This window comes from Phoenix dactylifera, chromosome 12, assembly GCF_051530095.1.
Source record: "Phoenix dactylifera cultivar Ajwa chromosome 12, Ajwa_hap1_PhDact_Kaust_v1.1, whole genome shotgun sequence".
NCBI classification, from domain to species: Eukaryota; Viridiplantae; Streptophyta; class Magnoliopsida; order Arecales; family Arecaceae; genus Phoenix; species Phoenix dactylifera.
Window position 1 is genome coordinate 14,694,561 of NC_143201.1, and position 24,048 is coordinate 14,718,608.

The window sequence follows — 24,048 nt, forward strand, 5'->3', positions numbered from 1 at the left end:
TAGAAAATCTATTTTGAAATTCACTAATGAGTCCAAATTGGCTTGCTCTTTAGAACTTAAATTGTGTGCCAATTCATATTTTTTATGTATCAAATTGTGCTTATTTTCTAAAAGAACAAAAGAAAGTCTTTAAAAGAGCTCTGAGATGAATCATAAATTGCATGAATTCATATTTTGGTATTTGTGCCCCAATGCTCTTATTATCATAAAAGAACCTTGAAGTCATTAAGAATTAATGATCCAACATGATGATATGTCTTTCAAATATATAAGTTTTGATCTTTTACTCTGAAAATCAATTAAATTGCTCTCATGTTGATAAAATACTTAATAGATTGGGCAAAAGGTCTTAAATGAACAAGCTTCCATACTTATTAAAGAGAGGTTAGATTTCCACTCATGTGTTTCCTTGAATATCATTTGTGGTACTTCTTGTATTAACCTAAGGAAGATTCCACCTATACTTGATTAGAAAACTATCTGTGGTATCAAATTAGAAAACTTCTTGAAATCACATTCGATGTGTTCTGCTCTGAAATTATCTTAATTGGCTCTGATCTATGCTCATTAATCTGATTCTAATATTATTGCCTTGAGTTTTATGATTCATATCCTTGCAATAATTTGACATGCAAATCAGAGTACAATAAGGAAAAGAAATATTTGAGTATTCTTATCTTTGTGCTTAATGTTTCACTATCTTTTTGATGTTGTCAAAAAGGGGGAGAAATATCTAAGTATATGCTCATAATGCTTTGTGTTTTGTATTGAATACAAATCAGCTTAAATTGAAATATGTTGATTGTGTTAAGCTGATTAAATCTAAAGCATTATCATGAAGTATGTTCTTAAATATATATGTTTTTACTTCATGCAACTTAGCTATGCATTACTTCTAGAACACAATATATCTTATATTGCATATACTCCAAGTTTTGTCATCATCAAAAAGGGGGAGACTGATGACCCAAGGATTGATTTAAAGATTGATTTTGATGATCACAAAACCTTGAAGTATAATTACTAATGTTTGTGTTGCAAGAAGAAAGATATTTATTTTGCTAGAAACATAACAAGTTGGAAGAACACAAGAAGGCCTCCAAAGCTCTCAAGAAAAGTTGGAAGAAAGCTACAATTTATTGGCCCAAGTCTCAAGTTCAAAGGATTCAATTTAGAAGAGCAAGTTTTAAGAAAAATTCAAAGGAAGGGCACTCGAGTCGACTCCTACAGTTCCGAGTCGACTCCAAGGAGCAACAGACAGCCGGACAGAAAGATTCATCTCAGAACCTGTCAACGAGTCGACTCCTGAAGAGCGCGAGTCGACTCCGATGTTCACCGAGTCGACTCCAAGGAAGTAAGAGTCGACTCCAAGCAGTCACAGGCAGAAAAGTCAGAGAACAGTTTTCGGGTCTGAGATTCGAGTCGACTCCAGTGGAACGCGAGTCGACTCCGATGGTTGGCAAGTCGACTCCAAAGAAAGTGAGAGTCGACTCTCAGAGGAACACAAGGAAAAAGTCAGAGAACGTTTTTCGGACTCTGAGATTCGAGTCGACTCCCGCAATACGCGAGTCGACTCCTAGACACCGCGACCCCAAAGAAGACAGAAGACCAATCTGCTGTGTCTGAGAGCCGAGTCGACTCCCGCAAAATCCGAGTCGACTCCGAGGCAGCGCAACCCCAAAGACAGAAGACGGTATTTTCGTCTCTGAGAGGCGAGTCGACTCCAAGATAGTTCGAGTCGACTCTAAGGCAGCGCGACCCCAAAATACAGAGGATCAGTTTTCGGGCTCTGAGAGCCGAGTCGACTCCAAGAGAATCTGAGTCGACTCGAGGAAGAAAATCAGAAAATATGTCCTCTGAATTCATGGGATGAGCCGACTCCGAAGATGCCAAGTCAGCTCCAGATGTTGGCGAGTCGACTCCGGGTTAAGACGAGTCGACTCCCAGTCGAGGATGCACAATAATTCAAATTTGGAACAGTGGCCGAGTCGTCTCCAGTAAAGCACGAGTCGACTCCTGCAACAGACGAGTCGACTCCTGATCGCGCGAGTCGACTCCGATCCCAACGGTAATATTGTCAGGAAGTGCAGACTGTGTCCAACGGCTCTATTTTTGTCTCTAACGGCTATATTCTTGTTTCCACGCCATCTAAAGCTATAAAAACAAGAAGAGGGCTAGGGGAGAACTTATGGAAGTGGGAGAAAACATTTAGGAAAGAGATTACAAGAGAAATCTCCCATAAGCACAAAAAGGGCCATTCAAAGTGAAATAGAGAGAAGAAGAGCATCCAAGTGAATCCCAAAGCTTCCTCTTCATCCGTGTGCTGCCTCGGTGATCCTCTACTTCGTGCCAAATCAGAAGAGGGTCAAGTAAAGAAGAAGCCGAGCTCCTTCATCTTCAAAACTCGGTTGAGGGCTTCTCTTTACACTATTTTGTTTATATTGTTATATTTGCTTGTATAAGAAGCTTTGATTTGTTTTAAACTTTGTTTTTAATATCTTGTAACTTGATTCAATCAAGGGATTGAATCAAGGGGTTAAGGTTTGTTGGTGAGCCAAAGGAAAAACCAACGGTGAGAGGTTTGTTGGTGAGCCTAGGTTGAAACCAACGGTGTAAGGGTTTGATTGTGATCCCGGAAAAACAATCGGGGTGGTTCTAGTTGGTGAGCCTGGAAAAACCGACCGAGTTCGTTGTGCGCTCGTAAAACAACAAGTTGGGTTGTGAGCTTGTAAAACAACCGGCTGTAATCTGTAGGATTATAGTGAAATTTCCAAGAGATCTTGGGGAGTGGATGTAGGTGCTGGGGTGCACCGAACCACTATATGTTTGTTGTGTTTGTAATGCCTCTTGTCATTGTCTAACTAACACACTTACTTACTTAGATAGATTGCTTGCTTAACTGTTATCCGCGCATCCTTTAGTTGCAAGCATATTCAATCAAGTCACATTCTATACATCAAACTGTTGCTAAGGTTGACTTTCACTGTGCATCCATACAACTTAGCATAATTAATGAAAAACTTTCAGAAGTAGGTTAAAAGTTTTAAAAGACCCAATTCACCCCCCCTCTTGGGTTGTATCTACTGGGCAACAAAAAAGATAGAGCTTTGTTCTACTTGGAGTAGGAAACCGACTTCTCCTCCATCTTAATTTCTTACAGAGTTAGGAAACCTACCCTCCAATGGCTATTTAATGACCATCATATTCTCTTTCACCTCACTACCGACAAGTTTTGTCGATTACCACCGCTAGATGATCGTTGGTTCCTTCTCCTTCTCCTCTTAACTTCCAACGGTCTTGGCTCACGATGCTTCACAACCAAGAGATCTCCCTCTTTCCCACTCTTTTCTCCTCTTTCTTCCTTCTACTTCATCGTTCCCTTTTCTTGTGCCTACCGGAAGTTGGAACCAGAGAGATCGCTGGAGCTTGACGTAAGCCTTGATTCTTCTTCCTCTTTCTTTTTCTCTATGGTAGGATCCTTTGTCAGCCAGACTCCGCCACTAAATCGGCTATAAATTGACCAAGTTCACATCCCATGTTATTCCGACACTTCTTTCCCCTTTTTCGGGCACCAGCGTTGCCGTCTCTTGATGTTTGACTCTTGTTTGAGTTCTTTGACCTCCCATCAACCCTTGCTAATAGAGCCATGGCAGTCGGTGAGCAGCCAATGGCCAAAAACAAGAAAATATTTCGATTCTCCTATTTTTTTAGTACTTTTCTATTTTATTTCTCGCCGGCCGATCACTGCACCGGCTATCCACCACCTTCGCTCGTCGACCATACCCTTAGGCACGATCCCCAATGATCTTGGCCTCCCTTTCCTCTTCTAAGAGAGATGGTGAAGATTCTCTTCTTCTCTCTCTAATATTTCTCTCTCTTGTTTATCCCTCTTCTCTCTCTTTCTCTCTCTAATCTTTATCTCTATCTCTACATAATCTAGGGGCTCAATGGAAGGCCATATGTCTTTACTTTGTGGACCCCAAATTAGCCCAAATAGGAGGTCCGGGAATGGCTCAGTTGTGACTATCCAACATGTTGACTTTACCCGACCTTTGTTGGCATCCTAGTCATTGTTGGATCCCCACTAGATCTGGCCATCCTCGATCACTATGAGTCACCAATATTTTGATTTGATCTTTGATTGGATAGAATGAACTTGACTGGGCTGACTAGATTGTTGGGCTTTACTGCTCAACTAGCCATATCCTTCTTCATCCTTGTCGAGCATAAAGCCCTATCTCTCTTTATCCGGATCCAAGTTGACCCAAGTTCGGAGGCCCTGAATTGTCTTGGTATCCGAGCAGCATGCCAGTCTAGTACCTCGATCCTTGCTAGATCTCTCTGAAATTCGATCATCATTGATCTTCATTGAGCACTTAAATCATATCTGATCTTGACTAATTGAGTCACCTTGTTCAGATCAACCCGGGCAGTCGGGCATCGCTACCTGGCCAACCCTGTCCTTTCTTTACCTTGGTTTAGATATGAAGCTATACACCTTGCACTATCCCAAATTGAATTAGTTTACCCAATTTTAACTCGTTCTTGGTTTTTTTCCATATTTCGAAGTTGTTGATGTTGTATTTTAGTCGCTTTGAATAGGTGAAGCTGACCTATCCAACTAATGTGAAATTTTGAAGCAAGAAGAGGTAAGTAATGTTTCAAAGTATTTTCTAATGACCTTTGAAAAATTATAATTAGTTTATTAAATTTAATTATGATCTCTATTTTATATTTGATTCAATAGATTAAGCATGCTATTATTATTGTTCTAATTGTTCTAAAATATATATTTTAATACTCTTGTAATTTAGAAATTATGATTAGGTAATTTATATTTTTTTATATATATATTTTTAGCACCACTATGATCTTTTTGCACTAATGAAGATTATTCGTTGGTCCTATCGATTTGTAATCTGAGAAACTAGTTTCGACACTGAGCTACCAATGATTAGTATTTGTTATCCAACACTTTGTCCATATTGTATCTGCTATCTAACCCATGTTACTAGGTTACGTAGCTATAGCCTGATGTTGGGTCTAATACCAGTTTATGAAAAATAACTTTTGAAAAAAAATTATGTGTATTATTCGAGATTCAAATGATTCTATGTCAGTATCATACTATTTGATTATTTATTTGTTTGGTATGCTTAAATCCTACTTTGATATATTATGTTACTTAATAGGTTGGTATGGCTCATAATTCTTTTTTTTTTTAGATTCTGAATCATGATTGTTTGGGCTTGAAAGAGTGCACTAGACCTTCTGGAGATACTCATGATTATTTGTTCGTCTAGATTAGTTCAGTTTAGTTTGGATATTTTATTTGATTTGAATAATAATAATTAGTTAGAATATTTTGATTCATATTATTTTGGACTACTTGTTTATGAGAATAATTAGATTAGATTTTGATTAAATTAATTTTTGAGGATCGAAGAATTATTATTGCTCTGAAGTTAGTATGATTTGATTAGTCATCTTGCATACTTATATGGTCCGCCCTGTAGGTATATGGCATCTGTCACGCTCTAGGTTCGAGGCGTGACAAATATGTTATCTCACTCATCAGGAGCAATTAACGAGATTAAGATGGATGTTATTTTTAATATGGTGAAATAGAACTTGACCCATTTTGTAACTACTATAAATTAACTATATTGTATCACCATGCCAGAGGTTTCTATCTTAAACAAAAAAACACTAATGAAAATAAATAAATAAAACAAATCTTTTATCATACTAGTGTGGGCCACGTCTGGATATATTTAAATCGGATCGAGTCCAACGGTGCCGAGTTGATAAGAGTCCAAGTTTAGGATGTCCATTCCTCTCCTCTTTCTATCTACAAACTCACTTCTTGTTGGCCAAACAAGCGAGGGGACAGCGCAAATATTGGGTTTCAAACAAATAAAGAAAAGTTAATCTAATTTGCTGATGAAGGCTGATTACAAAGAGGTTTACAAGGGCCATCCAGTAGACTATTTGGGGACTCTCATCTATAAAAAGGGATTCAATCACCAAAGGTGTACCAGAATACTCTCTAGTTATTGAATATATGTTCAATTTTAATACCTTCTCATTCATATAAACTGTCTACCTAGAGACCTCCAAAACCTCAAGGTTGGGAGCCCAAAATTGACCATTTGAAGCCTTCTAAAGTTCTTCAATTGATGTTGGCAGGTGAGTAAAGCCGGGCAATTTGGCTTGATAGCTACTGGCTGCATGGGTAGCCAGCTAACTGTTAGCTGGCTGCACCATTTCTCCCACCAATCAAAAGGAACTCTTCCTCGAGTTGAGTTGGTTCTCCATGTTTTGATACAAATCAGACATTTTGAAGGTTGGACTAATTCGCATTCCATTGATAGCTCAACTCAATAAGCATTTGGACCAAGCTACTTAATGGCCCAATCTTCCTGTTCTTGAGCTTGCAATAGGGTCCAATAGACAATTTCTCCTTTCGTAAGTGCACCATCATCAAGTTGTAGAGCCTGGTGTGTCACTCTTCACATGAACCATATGATCGCCACAAGACTATTGGCCGTCGAGACACCTCTTTCTGATTGCGAGAAATTGATGTAGGTTCTTCTTCCTGAGGTCAAAGCATGCTCAGCCCAAGGTGGTCTTCATGGGTGGTTGCAAAAGAAAACAAACCTTTCAGAATTAGACCACAAGGGTGTAGTGTATGTAACATTCAATGCATGCATTGAAAAGAAGGTATTACCATTAGTCAATTTATACACAAAGGGGGAAGAAAGAATTATGAGAAACTTGCTCCTCCCCCTAATTAAAAACCCTTCAACAAAAAGAATAGGTAGATTTAATGCCTACTCTAAATGCACGCATTGGAGGCATGGATAATGGAGTAAAAGATCAAGACGAGAGTAAAAAGAAAGAGAGAGCATAGCCCAGAAGTGGAGGATGCCCACGCAATTCCTGGAGCATCCTCGCAGGCTTAATTACCCTCCCTATAATGCAGCATAACTCTCTCTCAGAGCTTGCTGTCACTCAAGAATCAGAACGAAGCACGAGGGACTGATCATAGCTTGAAAGAGGGGGAGAAGTGGCTAATTATATGGGCCTCAAGGGTGGTAAGTTTGACAAAAGTGAGTCAAAAGTGAAGTAGACTTGTTTTTTGAGCATCATGAAGAATGAAACCCCCCCAAATTGTGTGTAGGTGGTTCAAAAGCGGGTGTCTATATTTACCCCCGCCTCGATTGATTATTCGAGATGAAATTTTAGTCAAGGTTCAAGACAACCCTTGGCTTCGGACCCAATATTAGTAGCGAGCGAAGCAGTGTGGCTTTTGGTGACTTAAATAGGATCGCTATGATGATCTTAAATCACTAATGATCTTCATCCCGGAATAATTTGATCCTTGATGATTTAAGATCGCCACATCTGATATGCTATATTCCAGTGATAAAAGATCTTAAGAGTATCCATGATTAATCAATTTCTATGCCATGAAAATCCATGATCACTGATCATGAAATACCAAAACGATCCTTGATATATATATATATATATATATATATATATATATATATATATATATATATATATATATATATATATATATATATATATAATGAAATAAGTAAAAGCATCAGTTGTGTTGCATCTAAAGTATTGCGTTACTATTCATTTTTGAAGGTAAAAGATCAATATATATACTTTTGAGTATATATATTGACCTCGGCAAAGGCTGAGCAAAAAAGGATGCACAATGACCTAGGTAAAAACCGAGCCAAAGGCAAACTATATCAAGCTTGGTCTATCCGAGCAAAAAGTATAAGAAAAAGAAAAAAGGACTTCATTCTTCGCCGCCACTGCCACTGCTACCTTTGTCGACATCATTATCGCCCTCGCTGAGGCAGGTTAGAGGCCGGAGAAGTCCATCCCTAAGAAGAGCCGCTGAGTTTGAGCTCGGCATTCCTCGAAGCCCTTCCCAAAAGACATTGATCGCATTCTCGATGATCTCCTCCTGGAACTATTCTGAGGCAAGGTACTCCTCGACCGTCTTAGTGGCCTTCTCCTTGGTGCGAGCGACCTGCTCCCTAGCCCCGGCAGCCTCCTTCTCGGCCTTGGCAGCCCACTCCTTAGCCTCAATTGCCTCTTGCTCAGCCTGAGTGAGCTTTGCGGAAAGCTTTGTGACCTTCTCCTCGGTAGCTAGGAAAGCCTCCCTAGCTATGGTTAGGTGACTGTTCGAGATCATTTTTTGAGTCTGCGCAGCTGAGGCCTCTGCTTTTCGTTGACTCGATCTTATCCTCGACTACCTTCGGCCTCTCCTCGGCCTGCTGGGCCTGCTCCTTAGCAGCCTCCAACTTTTTCCCGAGCTCCAAGCCATGCCTCTCAAGTGCCAAGATTGACTCATTCATGTAGCTGATCTCGTGGGTATGCTGAAAAAAAAGAGGAGTTAGTAACCGAAGTGGATGACTTAGCAAAAAAATTTGCTAAGCAGAGACTTACTCGACAACCAATGAGAAGGCCTTGTTGATCCACTCGTGGATGTTGAAAAGCACATGAGCTCGTTGTCGGCTCAGATCTGCATAGCTTGGACCATCTTCTTTGCCACTCTGAGGGTCATCAGGCCTGAGTCGGACTCTTGGACCGACCATCTTAGAACGTAGGTCTTGGAGGCATGGGTCGAGGCTGAAAGACCCTCCTCAACTGGGCGGAGGAACTCGGGCTGGAACGAGCCAAGGCACAAGCCTCAAAGGATGACCGACATGAAGTCGCGGCGAGGACGGAAGATTGAGGATGACCCCTTTGGAGGGGCCGACCTGATCGGCGACACCATCTCAACCCCGAGGCTGAGATTCACACTCTTCGCTTGAGGTATGGGCACCTCAAGAGTGACCTCGGGAATTGAGGCCTCGGCAGCTTCGACAGTGGGGGCAGAGGAGGATTCTACTCTCGCCACCCCCAAATGTGGCGGCTGACCTCTTCCGCATTTTCTTGTGGATCACTGCCAAGTCGGTCTTTATCATTGTGATAGCCGCAAAATCGAAGACAAGGTTACACAAGAATTATGAGGAGAAAAGATAGAAAAAAAATATCCCGAGGGTCGGTTGGGCTCAGACCTATGTTGATCAGCGTCTTCTCAAACAACAATTCTTACAAAGCAGAAATCTTAGATATATACTTAAGAAGTGTGTCCAAGGACTCTTGATCGTTGCTAGACAACCTCGGGGGTCGATTTAGAGACCTTCAAGATGTCCTCTATAGGGTTTCAAACCGCTATGGTTGCTCGGAGGTAACAAAGAAGAATCTCTCTTTTCACCCATGGATGGAAGAGGGGGCTGAAGCATGAGGAGAGTGGTGAAAAAGGCATTGACCTTGGCTCGAACTGAAATATAGTTTGGCCTGGAAAGTGGAAGGTAAGTGATGGAGAAATTATTAGACACCTCGACCTCGGACCAAACCAATGTCATTGACCTCCGTATAAATTGAGGTGAACAACTTCGGCCCTAGTTGAGAAGCCAATCAGTTGAAGAGTTGGTTAGTCGAAGAGCCAATCGGCACGTGTTGATGAGAACTGACAGCCCTGGCCACTGGCAGATCCGACAGTGCTGCAGTCAGCGCATGATCAGCACCATACGTTGTCCACACAGAATGATGCCCACGTCGTAAATATACGGTTGGCCATTACCACACGTTGTATCAACTTAGATAACGACAAAATAAACTACTCTATATAAAGGGGCAGTCCGGGAGACCTGAGGTATGTCATGTTCACCTAGAGCACACTACTCTGCTGAAATTTTTTTCTTCCATATTGTTGCCTCTCTCTCCTAACTTGGGCATTGAAGAGATCTTCTTTCGTAAACTCTCTAGCAAGTGGACTTCTTGCAGGCTAGTTCTTGAGGAGATCCACCCCTCTGCACCTTGGACGCCTTGCCCAGCTCGGTTCCTACCATCCTCAAAGTCATCCGAGCCGCACTTTGACCTCAGTCCGTGATGTAGTGGCAACAACACCTAATGAAAGCTCATCATGAGATGTGCACCAACATTACCATAATGAAGCCAGCTTTTGAGAAACATCTGATTAAAATAGAAACAACCTTTTCATGCATCTATGAATTGAAATTATTTTTTTTCTAGAAATTGCACCCATCTCTCACAATTCCATTCCATGGAGGTGTTATTATGCTCGATGGGATCGTGCCCCTCATGGTCACAAGACCACCGGGCAACCTCTAAACCACCTCTATTTCGGAATAATCAAAAGTGAAGTAGATTTGTTTTTTGAGCATCATGAAGAATGAAACCCCCCTAAATTGTGTGTAGGGGGTTCAACAGTGGGTGTTTATAGTTATCCCCACCTCGATTGATTATTCGACATGAAATTTTAGTCAAGGTTCAGGGCAACCCTTGGCTTCGGACCCAATGTTAGTAGCGAGCGAAGCGGTGTGGCTTTTGGTAACTCAAATGGGATTGCTATGATGATCTTAAATCACTAATGATCTTCATCACATAATAATTTGATACTTGATGATTTAAGATTGCCGCATCTGATATGCTATATTCTAGTGATAAAAGATCTTAAGAGTATCTATGATTAATCAATTTGTATGCCATGAATATCCAAAATCACTCATCATGAAATACCAAAACGATCCTTGATATATATATATTTTTTTATGAAATAAGTAAAAGCATCAATTGTGTTGCAACTAAAGTACTGCATTACTATTCTTTTTGACGGTAAAAGATCAATATATATACTTTTGAGTATATATATTGATCTCAGCAAAGGCCGAGCAAAAAGGGATGCACAATACCTAGGTAAAAACCGAGCCAAAGGCAAAATACATCAAGCTTGGTCTATCCAAGCAAAAAGTATAAGAAAAAGAAAAAAAAGGACTTCATTCTTCACCGCCACTGCCGCTGCTGCCTTTGTCGACGTTGTCATCGCCCTCGCCGAGTCAATGATAACTGCTAAATAATGAATTAATATCTTATTCATAGCACTTATCATTATTTTAATTCAAATATTTTGTAAATTCAACTAAAAAAATTGTGTTACCTTCATCATTGCATTTTAATAAATTATTCAAGTTTGACTGATTTTATTAGTCGAACCTAATCTATGCAGGTCGAATTTAATCTATGCAGGTCGAGTCAAACTTATTTGGGATGATTTCTGAACCCAAATCGCATGCAGCCCCGCAAATCAAGACCCTCTTAGATTCATCCCAATTCCCTTGTTTCTTCCCCATATTTGGCTCAACAAAAATTCCCTGCATCACATTTTAGTCTCCTAATTTTCTTCCCACACATGCTCCCAGCCAAATAGGATTAATTCCATCTTCCCAGCCAAACCAAATTAGAATCTTCAAACAAGCCACGTCATCATGCAAAACCCCTTCATTCCATCTCAACTTCGTGTTCTTCCCAGCTCCCGTAAGAAAGCTATTGATAAGTGCTTAATAATCTATAATTTAGTTATCTTTCCATAGCACTTATCAATGTTTTTAAACTGATAAATATATATTTTACCATAAAATTAAATAAACATTGAAATGAATTTAAAATATGGTAAGAGGTAAATAATTCTTTTCTCAAAATAGACTCTAAACTTGTCTCTCTCCTGGTTATAATCTTTCATGAAAATATATAAGGAGGAGATTGTGTTGACCCGATTTGGTAACCTAATGGAGTTGTAATCAAGCTAAGGCTATAATTAAATGGGTTTTGGTCCTGATTTGATCGAAAGTTATAATTAATTATGTATGGGGCAAAGGTTTGATTAACCCTTTTTATTAGGTCACGGTCCGATTTTTAGTCTTGTCTGGTCGAGTTCGATCTGAAGCAGCTTAGCAAGAATTAAATGACAATGGGCTCAAGGACAAGTCAACCATCATGACCCACCTCAAATCCAAAGTCAATTTCCAACCAATCACTATCTGCCTTCATATAAAATTTATAATAATAATAACTAAAAATTCACGATTCACTGTTCATATAAACAGTGTCCCGTTAAAACACTGTTCATATGAACAGTGTTAAAAAAAATAAATAAAATAAATAAATAAAAACATAAATAAATAAATAAATAAATAAATAAAAATATATATATAAATAGATTCCACTGTTTATCTTCTTCCTCCCGCTGCCAAACCTTCCCGTGATCCCACCTCGCTCCCAACAACTCGATCCCCATCATCCGCGCGCCAAACCAAGAGGGAGATCAGCCGGGCATCTTCCGCATCCGGCCATGGCGTCGTCTTCATTCCCGGATGCTCCGCCGGCGATCACTCCTCCGCTGCAATCAACGAGCCGCTCCAACCGTCGGGAATCAAATGCTCCGCATCAGCCCGTTCCAGCACGAGTTCCACGGGGTGCAGCCAGCGACCGGATCCCCCGCCTCTCCTTCCGATCGTAACGCTTCCAATTCATCATTCGCACATCACCCGGACACCTGCAACATCTTTTCGTCCGGATTCATCCCTAGCACCAAGCCGTGATCGGCTCCCAACCGCCGGAAACCCAGCTCGGCATTCATTTACAGCTCAGTCCCCGGCTTCTCCGAGATCCAGATACTCCACATCAGCACCTCCCATCGATCCCGCGGCTATCTCATCTTCTTCCCTCCACCTCCCGTCGATCCAGCGGTCGGCTTCATTTCCGGCCATTACAATCAAACGCTCCACGGATCCCTCCCAAGATCCAGCCACGCCATTGACGCCATTCATCCACTATAAAAGGAGGAGGGCGTTCGGTGGCAGGGGGAGGGCTCGGTTTGAAGAATAGAGGAGGCTCTGTTCGGGAGAAGAAGAAAGCCGAGAGGGAGAGAAAAAGAAATAAAAAAAAAGAGAAAGGAGGGAGAAAGAGAATGTTTTGTGATATTTTGGGAATGATGGGAGGTGAAGGCTTTCATTTGCAGATGGGAGGTCATCCGGAAGCCATGCTCGGCTAAACATCTAATCTAGGGCTGGATGAAGCCCTATCAATGTATCAGGGCATTGTAGTTCTTATTTTCTTTATTATTTTGGAGCTTGTTTAAATTCTTATCTTCAATGAAATATCTTTTTATGATGTTTAAACTTTAAGCATGCCATTTACTATTCATGTTTGCTAAAGTAGTCTAAGATGATCCATGCCTAGGAAGATGAGGTGTGCTGCATCCTAGATTAGCATACTTAGGTAGACACTTCATGCTATACCAAAGATGGATTTTTCTAACACTCTTTATGTTTTTATTTTAAAAGGCTTGTAGCCAAAATTGCATGCCTCTCCAAAAGATAAAAATTAAGAACACAATCCTTGATGCAATGCTATGTGGTGGATTCCAAACCCTAGATCTATTTATTCTGATAAATTCCAATCCGTACTCATAGTTTAATTTAGTTAAATCAAGTTAGCAAATTCTTCTTTTTGATTTATTTTTTTTAAAAAATAGCCTATTCTTCAATCCCTGTGGACCGACACCCGTAATCACTATCCTACAGGATACGTGCTATTGCGTGGTTTATTTTCAAAATTGAAGGAACCGATCAATTTTTGGCGCCGTTGCCGGGGATTGCTAGCATAGTTATTTTTCCTATCATTAAAAAAAATTAATTAATTAAAAAAAAACTTTCAAAAAAATATATAAATAAAAAAGTTTATTTTCTATTATTGTTACTTTTCTTATCTTTTTTTTTCTCTTCTACTATTTTTTTTAAAAAAATTTTCTTTTGATTTTATTTGATCAGAAATCGAAGGAAAAATCTGGGATGATCAAAAAGAGAACTGCTGGAAAAGAAATGTTGTAGAGGTTTGCCTAAAAAGAAAATTAAATTGCTGGAAAAATTTCCTTTGGTAACCTCTAAACCTTTCTTATTTAAATTAAGTATTAGCTTGAAATTTTGTGGTGATTGTTTGATTTTAATTTCAGCAAAAGTGTGAATGCATGCCTGATACACATACACCAATTCATTTGCACTTAGTAAGGGCAATCACCCCAACAAGATAAGAGCCGGATTTCATCATCGGACTCTTGCCCAACTTAGGTGAACTCAATCTCACATAGTGTCACTTTAATTAAAATCAATTAGCGTTGGCTCCTAGGGACATTTAAGCTCAATAGGATGAAGATCACCGAAAGTTGCACCAATTTCACTCTGTGGCTTAGTTGATGTCTAGGCAAGCTTTGTCCCTATAAGGGAGACAGTTCATCTGTTCGAGGCAAGTGGGTTTTAAGTGGGACCTTTGCGAACGCATCGTGACCCCTCCACTTACCTGGGAGCTTACCTGGTCAACTCGGTTCATTAGACCGGATTGGAGGCTTAGGTGCCCTCTTCAAACCAGTTATGAGCTGTCTAGTGATTTTAGGACAAAGACTAGGATTGATATGCTTTTCTCTTTTATTGCATGCTTGATTGATCGAGTACTAGTGTATGCACGGTAGTCGTTCTAGAGTACGAAACTTATTACCTTTTGACCCTGAAATAGAACGAACCCTTAGGAACATTCGAGCTAAGATTAAAACATTAGGATCATCCCCACCTCTTAAGATGGCTGAAGAACAACCCAAACTCCTGAGGAAGTACTTTACTCCCACTATTTACACTTCCCCATCTTGCATTCGATTACCTGAGGTAGTAGCTGTATAATATGAAATAAAGTCTAGTGTGATCCAAATGCTCCCATCTTTTTATGGGCTCACCAACGAAGACCCCTACAAACATTTAGATGAATTTCTTGAGATTTGCACCACTGTCAAGATTCAGAACTTCACTGATGATGCCTTGAAACTTAGGTTATTCCCCTTCTCCCTTAAAGATAGAGCCAAACAATGGCTGAATTCTTTAGAAGCTAACTCAATTCGTTCTTGGGATCAAATGCAACAAGAATTCCTTAAAAAATACTTTCCCATAGGAAGAACGAACCAGTTTAGACGTGCCATTACAAGCTTCTCCCAAACTGAGGGAGAAGAATTTCATGAAACTTGGGAGAGATTTAGGGACCTAATCCCTAAATGCCCTCATCATCAAATACCTAAGTGGCAACTAGTGCAATGTTTTTATGACGGATTGACAGAACGAAACCGTCAGATGATCGATGCTGCATGCGGGGGCACTTTTATGCTTTAAAATGAGCATGAAGCATGGAAATTATTTGAAAATCTTAATGAAAACTCCCTCCACCATGCTTCATGTTCTCGTCAAGCACCCCCGAGTTCTCAAAGAAAAGGGACCATTTGTGAGATTAGTCATTCTATGGACCTGTCTAGCAAGGTAGATGCTTTGTCCCATAAGATTGACCAACTGATGATAGGTGGGCATTACATGAACTCTTCCCAAGCACAAGTGTGTACTATTTGTTCTAGCCCATCCCACCCTATTCATGAGTGCCCCTCAGCGCCCCAATTCCCCGAACTCGTGCAAGAACACATCAATGCTGCTCAAACACAGCCCAGACCGGGTAATGACCCATTTTTCAATACATATAATCCGGAATGGCGAAATCATCCAAACTTTTCTTGGAAGCAGCAAGCTTCGAACACAGCCCAACCCTAATTCCAAAATTTTCAAAATCCTCAGAATTTTCAAACCCCACAAAATATTCATCCCTACCGTCCCTCGATTCAATTTCAACACACTCCTCCTCCACCCCAAAGAAACACAGCCTTTGAGGAGAAAGTGTTGAACGCCCTTCAAGGTTTGGAAACCATTACACAATTGGTGCACTCTCACACGCAATCAATCGCCAAGCTAGAATCCCAGATGGGGCAACTAGCTAATGCACTGAACAAGCGAGAGGAAGGAAAGCTTCCAAGCCAACCACTAAGTAATCCTAGGGGACAATACATGGCTCAAGAAAATCAATTAAATGCAATTCATCATGAACAAGCCAATGCTTTGACTACCCTAAGGAGTGGACGTATAATAGACAATAAGATTGGGGAGGACAACAATAAGGAAGGTGAAGAAGAGGATAGAAATGTGTCAAATGAAAATCTAAAACCTTCTTCTTCTTCTTCAGCTAGTCCATCTTCTGCCAAAACTCACATCCCAAAGGCCCCATTTCCTGAAGCTCTTACTTCACCCTCTCCATTTGGCAAAAAGGGAACTTCATTAGAAGAGATGATAGAGGTCTTCAAACAAGTTAAAATCAACCTCCCACTCCTTGATGCCATCAGACAAGTTCCCTCCTATGCCAAATTTCTCAAAGACCTTTGTACACAAAAGCGAAAATCTAGGACACATGTGCCTAAAAAGGTCTTCCTAACTGAGCAAGTGAGTTCTATTCTCCAACACAACACCCCTCCAAAATTCAAAGATCCTGGTGCTCCCACGATCTCCTGTGTCTTAGAAAATAATTTCATTGATCGAGCACTCTTAGATCTAGGGGCAAGTGTCAACCTTTTATCTTATTCAGTTTATGAGAAACTTGGTTTAGGTGAGTTAAAACCAACCTCGGTATCCCTTCAATTGGTTGATCGATCTGTAAAAACACCACGTGGAATAATTGAAGATGTTCTTGTCAAGGTAGACAAATTCTATTTTCCAGTAGATTTCATTGTCCTTGATATGGAATATGAGCCCAATCCTAATAAACAAATCCCCGTGATCCTCGGGCGGCCCTTTTTAGCAACAGCCAATGCATGCATCAATTGTAGAACAGGGGTAATGAACATATCATTTGGGAACATGAAGGTAAAATTAAATGTGTTCAATGCGGCCGACCAACCCGCGAGGGAAGTTGAGTATTTTATGATAGACAAAATAGATGACCTCATAAAAGGAGATGCAAAAACTATCTCACTGTGTCTGGCCGAAGACAATAAACTTAGCGCTTGTTGGGAGGCAACCCAATTCTCTTAGATTTCTTTAAACATTGAGGACAATGTTAGGTTTAGATTTGGGGGTATTTTTAAGTATTTTTTCATTTTTTGTTTTGTTTGCATCTCTTGCATTCGTTTTCACTTTATAATGTCAGGTTTATCAAAAAAATAAAAAAATAAAAAAATAAAAATATCTTTTTAAAAAAATGTGTTCATTTTCATTTTTTTATAAAATAATAATAAAAAAATTAAAAAAAAAGAAAAAGTTTTCGTTTTTTTTAAAAAAAAACCTCATTTCTATACATTAATGCGAGAATGCTAAACACACAAGGAATAAAAAATCTAAAAAGCCCAATGACTAGTCGGAAGTAATACAAATTTAAGTTCTTTTTATTAAGTCTCTCTTAGGGAGTTGTAAGCTAATTAATACTTCGAAATTTTACTACACACTGGCCGACACTTCTAAGGTCTAGGCTCGACATTATATTGATAGTATAGTAGAAACCTTGGACCCTGATGAATCATACTTATCTAATCCAAAAAAAAAATAAAAAATAAAAAATCATCAATAATAATGGATTTAGTCAGGAACATCGAAAAGGGTTACCTATTGTCAAAGGTCAAGTGGGCTTGTGATGAGAACTCCGAGCATAAGTCCGTAGGGGAGTCTTGATGCCCGACACCTTATGCCAACTGGTGTGAGAGTTGTCGACTGATTGCTCGTTACACGGAGAAATCACCACAAGAGTAAAAGTGCACAATATATATATAAAAAGGAACAAAAAAAAAACTCTGTATTGACCTTGAAAAAGACAATAGTGTGAAAGCCGTCGTTGTAAAAATTCGAGTAAACTGGAATATTACAGATAAAGCCCGTGAGGTACTAAAGTAAATATCCACAACTCTCGAAATCCTGCAGATAAAATGATTTTGAATCAGTGAACAGGTCCTTTCGACCAATCCTTGGAAACTACTAGTTTGCAATATTTTGTTGATCCGAACCCTTAGCTTGTGTATGGCCCAGATTTCACCAAGCACTCCAGTATAAATAAATCTTACAACTCCCTAACGGAAACTTAATGACTTCAACTTGAATTGCATCTTGACCTAGGATTTGGGCTGACTTAGTAAATAAAACCATGTGTGCTTTGAAATTCTTATCATTTATGTATCTTTTATTATATTTTTTTAAAAAAAAAGAGATTAATAATAACAATAATGATAAATGATTTATTGAAGTTTGTGGGTATCTTCACTGAAAATCCTCACGAGACTACAACTCGTCCACTAGGGTAACCTAGGGGTTTAAAGCCTTGTTACATAGGGTAAATGTAACCGCGATGCCTGCAAAAGTGAGTTAAAATTCTTCTTTTCTAGTTTTATTTTGCTCGAGGACTAGCAAAACATAGGTTTGGGGGTGTGATAAGTGCTTAATAATCTATAATTTAGTTATCTTTCCATAGCACTTATCAATGTTTTTAAACTGATAAATATATATTTTACCATAAAATTAAATAAACATTGAAATGAATTTAAAATATGGTAAGAGGTAAATAATTCTTTTCTCAAAACAGACTCTAAACTTGTCTCTCTCCTGGTTATAATCTTTCATGAAAACATATAAGGAGGAGATTGTGTTGACCCGATTTGGTAACCTAATGGAGTTGTAATCAAGCTAAGGCTATAATTAAATTGGGTTTTGGTCCTGATTCGATCGAAAGTTATAATTAATTATGTATGGGGCAAAGGTTTGATTAACCCTTTTTATTAGGTCACGGTCCGATTTTTAGTCTTGTCTGGTCGAGTTCGATCTGAAGCAGCTTAGCAAGAATTAAATGACAATGGGCTCAAGGACAAGTCAACCATCATGACCCACCTCAAACCCAAAGTCAATTCCCAACCAATTCGTTATCTGCCTTCATATAAAATTTATAATAATAATAACTAAAAATTCACGATTCACTGTTCATATAAACAGTGTCCCGTTAAAACACTGTTCATATGAACATTGTTAAAAAAATAAAATAAAATAAATAAATAAAAACATAAATAAATAAATAAATAAATAAATAAATAAAAATATATATAAATAGATTCCACTGTTTATCTTCTTCCTCCTGCTGCCAAACCTTCCCGTGATCTCGCCTCGCTCACAACAACTCGATCCCCCATCATCCGCGCGCCAAATCCAAGAGGGAGATCAGCCGGGCATCTTCCGCATCCGGCCATGGCGTCGTCTTCATTCCCGGATGCTCCGCCGGCGATCACTCCTCCGCTGCAATCAACAAGCCGCTCCAACCATCGGGAATCAAATGCTCCGCATCAGCCCGTTCCAGCACGAGTTCCACGGGGTGCAGCCAGCGACCGGATCCCCCACCTCTCCTTCCGATCGTAACGCTTCCAATTCATCATTCGCACAGCACCCGGACACCTGCAACATCTTTCCGTCCGGATTCATCCCTAGCACCAAGCCGTGATCGGCTCCCAACCGTCGGAAACCCAGCTCGGCATTCATCTACAGCTCAGTCCCCGGCTTCTCCGAGATCCAGATACTCCGCATCAGCACCTCCCATCGATCCTGTGGCCATCTCATCTTCTTCCCTCCACCTCCCGTCGATTCAGCGGCCGGCTTCATTTCCGGCCATTACAATCAAACGCTCCACGGATCCCTCCCAAGATCCAGCCACGCCATTGATGCCATTCATCCACTATAAAAGGAGGAGGGCGTTCAGTGGCAGGGGGAGGGCTCGGTTTGAAGAACAGAGGAGGCTCTGTTCGGGAGAAGAAGAAAGCAGAGAGGGAGAGAAAAAGAAATAAAAAAAAAGAGAAAGGAGGGGGAAAGAGAATGTTTTGTGATATTTTGGGAATGATGGGAGGTGAAGGCTTTCATTTGCAGATGGGAGGTCATCCGGAAGCCATGCTCGGCTAAACATCTAATCTAGGGCTGGATGAAGCCCTAGCAATGTATCAGGGCATTGTAGTTCTTATTTTCTTTATTATTTATTTTAAATTCTTATCTTCAATGAAATATCTTTTTATGATGTTTAAACTTTGAGCATGCCATTTACTATTCATGTTTGCTAAAGTAGTCTAAGATGATCCATGCCTAGGAAGATGAGGTGTGCTGCATCCTAGATTAGCATACTTAGGTAGACACTTCATGCTATACCAAAGATGGATTTTCCTAACACTCTTTATGTTTTTATTTTAAAAGGCTTGTAGCCAAAATTGCATGCCTCTCCAAAAGATAAAAATTAAGAACACAATCCTTGATGCAATGCTATGTGGTGGATTCCAAACCCTAGATCTATTTACTCTGATAAATTCCAATCCGTACTCATAGTTTAATTTAGTTAAATCAAGTTAGCAAATTCTTCTTTTTGATTTATTTTTAAAAGAAAAATAACCTATTCTTCAATCCCTGTAGACCGACACCCGTAATCACTATCCTACAGGATACGTGCTATTGCGTGGTTTATTTTCAAAATTGAAGGAACCGATCAGCTATGTGCCCCTTCCTAATCCGAAGTCTTCATTCGGACCCAAAACAGAACAAGGAACACAACCACAGATCGAGCTTCATCCCGCATTTAACCAGATCTCCCAGCTCTCTTCCCTCTTCCGAACCAAGCAATCATCCGAGATCTTCCCAACGTCTCTCACCTGCATCCAATAGATTCAGCTTCATCTCCAACTAAAAATCCTTCATCCCAAACTTCCTTAACTTCTCTTCATCCTGCATCGTCCACGGATGTGATCCATCCTTATCCAAGCAACCTCACACGTTCACCCATCCTCCCCTGTTTCGAGCTGTTTCTCTGCTTCCGGAAGAGATGGAGCAACCGTACGCGTCTTCCCCGCATTCACCTCCCCTGCTTTATGTCCGCAGCCAACTTTATGAGACCTTCCACATCTAAAGAGCCGTTGGCTTGTTCCCAGCCAACTCCACGAATTCCTAGCCAATCCCGTTCGCGATAACATCGTCCAAGATTTTCTTCCAATCTTCTTTCAGCCTAATTCCCATCAACTGTCCGCATAAGGTCCCAGCATCCCAACAGCTTCCGGATCATTTCACAGCCATTCCCAAGCTTCCTTTCTTTCGGATTGAGTCCAGTATCCACGGATAGCTCCAAATCCCAGCAAATCCCGTCTTCCCAGAATTTCTCCCAACCGTGAACATCATCCAAACCTTATCATCCCCTGCTTCAAGATTAGCTCAAATCCTCCGCACCAGCCGCGTCCAAGATCCTCTCCGCGTTGAAGAAGCGCCGATTCCTTCCATCGCCCACGGATGATAACCAGCAACCACTGCCAGCTGCTTCCCTTGCGGACTCAAATCGACTTCCGGATCTCCTGAGAATAGAGCTTATCCTCTCCGGAAAGCAAGCATCGTGAGCTCCCTCCACATCCGTTCCAGCTCCCCTGTTACGCATATCCCGTCTTCATCGCCTACCGAACTCAGGATCCATTCGATCCCAGCATCCCATGCTCTCTATCCGTGATGGATCCAATGCGTTCAAGCTCAAATCTCAGCATTCAGCCGTGATCCAACTCCAACGCGTCCGGAGATCAAGCCTCATCATGCTCTGATCCGTCCTTATCTCAACATGAAATGAAGAAGAGGAGAAGGAGGTATGCAGCCTATAAAAGGGCCAGGCATGAAACAAAGAGGGCATTCTTCTCTTCGGTCTCATAATAGAGTTGGGCAACGGGCCGTGCCGGGCCGGCCCGGCCCAGGCCCCCCGGGCCCAAAGACTAAACGGGCCGTGCCTGGCACGGCCCGTCCAGCACGGAACTGCAGCCCGGCCCGGCCCCAGCCCCTCTATTGGTGGGCCGGGCCGGGCACGGCACGACACGGGCCGTGCCAGGCACGGCCCGTAACGGGCGCAAACGGGCGGCCCGCAACGGCTCCGAACGGGCCGTGCCGGCACGGCCCGTAACGGCTGGAGAGGGGGAGGAAAATAGCCGTTTCCAACGGCTATTTTCGGGAAAAAGACGCTTTTACCCCTCCCAACAGTCCAATAACGGCTGAATTGAGGGGTATTTTGGGAAAAAAATTTTGGGGCTTCTATAAATAGCCCATTCCTCCCTCATTCTCACCACACCAAACCTCTCATTCTCTCCTTCTCTACTGCTATTATTTCTCTCTTCTAAAGTGCTCTTCTAGCAATTTAATTTTTAGTTTGTTCAAGTGCTACACAAGAGGAGGTTCCTGTTGAGAAGAGAAGGTCGCTTCTGTTGAGAGCACAAGAGGAAGCTCGGAATCTCGGCTCTGCCTCTGCCCTCCGACCCTCTACTCAATTTCTCCTTGCGGTTAGTTTTTATTTTTTGAATTAATCATAGATATGTCATCTTTTGAGGAAAGTCAGTTTGGCATTCCTGTTTCTGAGGGAGAAGAAACTAATCCCCAACCCCCTGTTCCTAGTTCCTCTAGAACTGGTGAACCGAGTGAAGGTCAAACCTCTTCTCGTAAGAGGACTAGTACTGTATGGAATGAATTTGATAGAGTTATGGTTGAGGGAGTCTGAAAAGCTAGATGTAAAAAATGTGCCAAACTTTATAGTTGTAGTAGTAGTGGGGGAACAGGGCATTTAAAAAGACATCAAGAGAGTCATAGGATGCATGATTCTCATGCTCAAACTCAAAGTAGCCTTAATATACAAGGGGGATTACTTGTAGGTAATTTTGCATATAATCATGAAAATCAAAGAAAAGCACTTGTAAAATGGATAGTTAAGGATGAATTACCTTTTAGTTTATGTGAATCTTTTAATTTTGAAGAATATGTTCAATTAAACCTACAACCTGCTTACAAAAGAACTAGTAGGCGTACATTTAGAAGAGTAGCTATGACCAATTTTTTAGCAATGAAACAAAATTTAATTGAAACACTTTCTACTTTAAATGTAAAAATTTCATTAACTTCTGATATTTGGTCAGCATTTGTAGGTAGTAATTGTTTTATTGCCATTACTGCTCATTATATTGATAATGATTGGCAATTAAATAAACGTATTCTTGCTTTTCGTGCTTTTGATTTTCCACATTCTGGGCAACAAATTTCAAATATAATTTATCAAACTGCATGTTCATATAATATTAATGAAAAAATTATGTCTATTATTTTTGATAATGCATCTAATAATAATTCTGCTGTTGTATTATTAAAAGACTCATTGCATCCCATATTAGATGGAAATTTACTGCATATTAGATGTGCATGTCATATCTTAAATCTTTCTGTTCAAGCTGGCATGGGCATGATTCAAGATGTGATTTCAAAAATTAGAAATGCAGTTTCTTTTATTCATGCTTCTAGATCAAGACTTCAAGAATTTAAGGAATTATGCATAAATCATGGTAAACGTTTTAAAAAATTTAAACTTGATGTAATTACTCGTTGGAACTCCACATATAGCATGATACATGATGCATACCCATATAAAAATTTATTAAGTGCATATATTAATAATCGTGGATTAGGATTTACATTGACTGAAACTGATTGGAATAAAGGAAAAATTTTGGAAGATTTTTTGCTTAGTTTTTATAATGCTACCAATGTTCTTTCTGGTATTTATTACCCTACTTCATGTTCATTTTTACAACAAGCATATATAATTAGTCAAAAATTTGCAGAACATAGATATGATGATGTTTTAATGCCTATTATTGAATTAATGGAATCTAAATGGAATGAGTATTGGGACAGGATATGTCCTATGCATAACTTAGCTGCTGTATTTGATCCTAGAGTTAAATTAAATGGCGTGCTAATTTTACTTGATGCATACTCTGAAAATATGAATCAAGATGCTGAATCTGCTAAAGATGAGGTAAGACAACTTCTTTATGATATTTATGCTATATATGATGAAAAAATTCGTGGATCTAGAACACAAATACAAACCTCTATTCCTCCTTCTAGTAGTTCTCGTTCGTCATCTATTTTTTCATTCATTGCACAGAGAAGACACACACATGCTTCAAGTTCCTCTTCATCTTCTTCATCTTTAAGTAGTGAACTAGAATTTTATTTACGAAATGATCTTCATTCTGCATATGATGAAAATCAAATAGAGAATCTTGATGTATTATCTTGGTGGAAGAGTGTTAGAAATCAATATCCTGTTATGTCTGCAATTGCACGCGATATTTTAGCTGTGCCGATGTCCACGGTAGCATCGGAATCCGCTTTTAGTGCAGGTCGGCGTGTTCTTGACGAAAAGAGAAGTAGGATGACGGGCGAAACGGTGGAGATGCTT

The 24,048-nt window shown here is 40.2% G+C and overlaps 1 non-coding gene across 1 annotated transcript; it reads right to left on the minus strand.

The window, feature by feature from the left end:
* Positions 1–14,886: 14,886 nt before the first annotated feature.
* Positions 14,887–14,992, minus strand: LOC120112060 (small nucleolar RNA R71). Its single transcript, XR_005513565.1, has one exon. It is a non-coding gene; the product is annotated as a small nucleolar RNA R71 (small nucleolar RNA).
* Between the last annotated feature and the right edge of the window lie 9,056 nt (positions 14,993–24,048).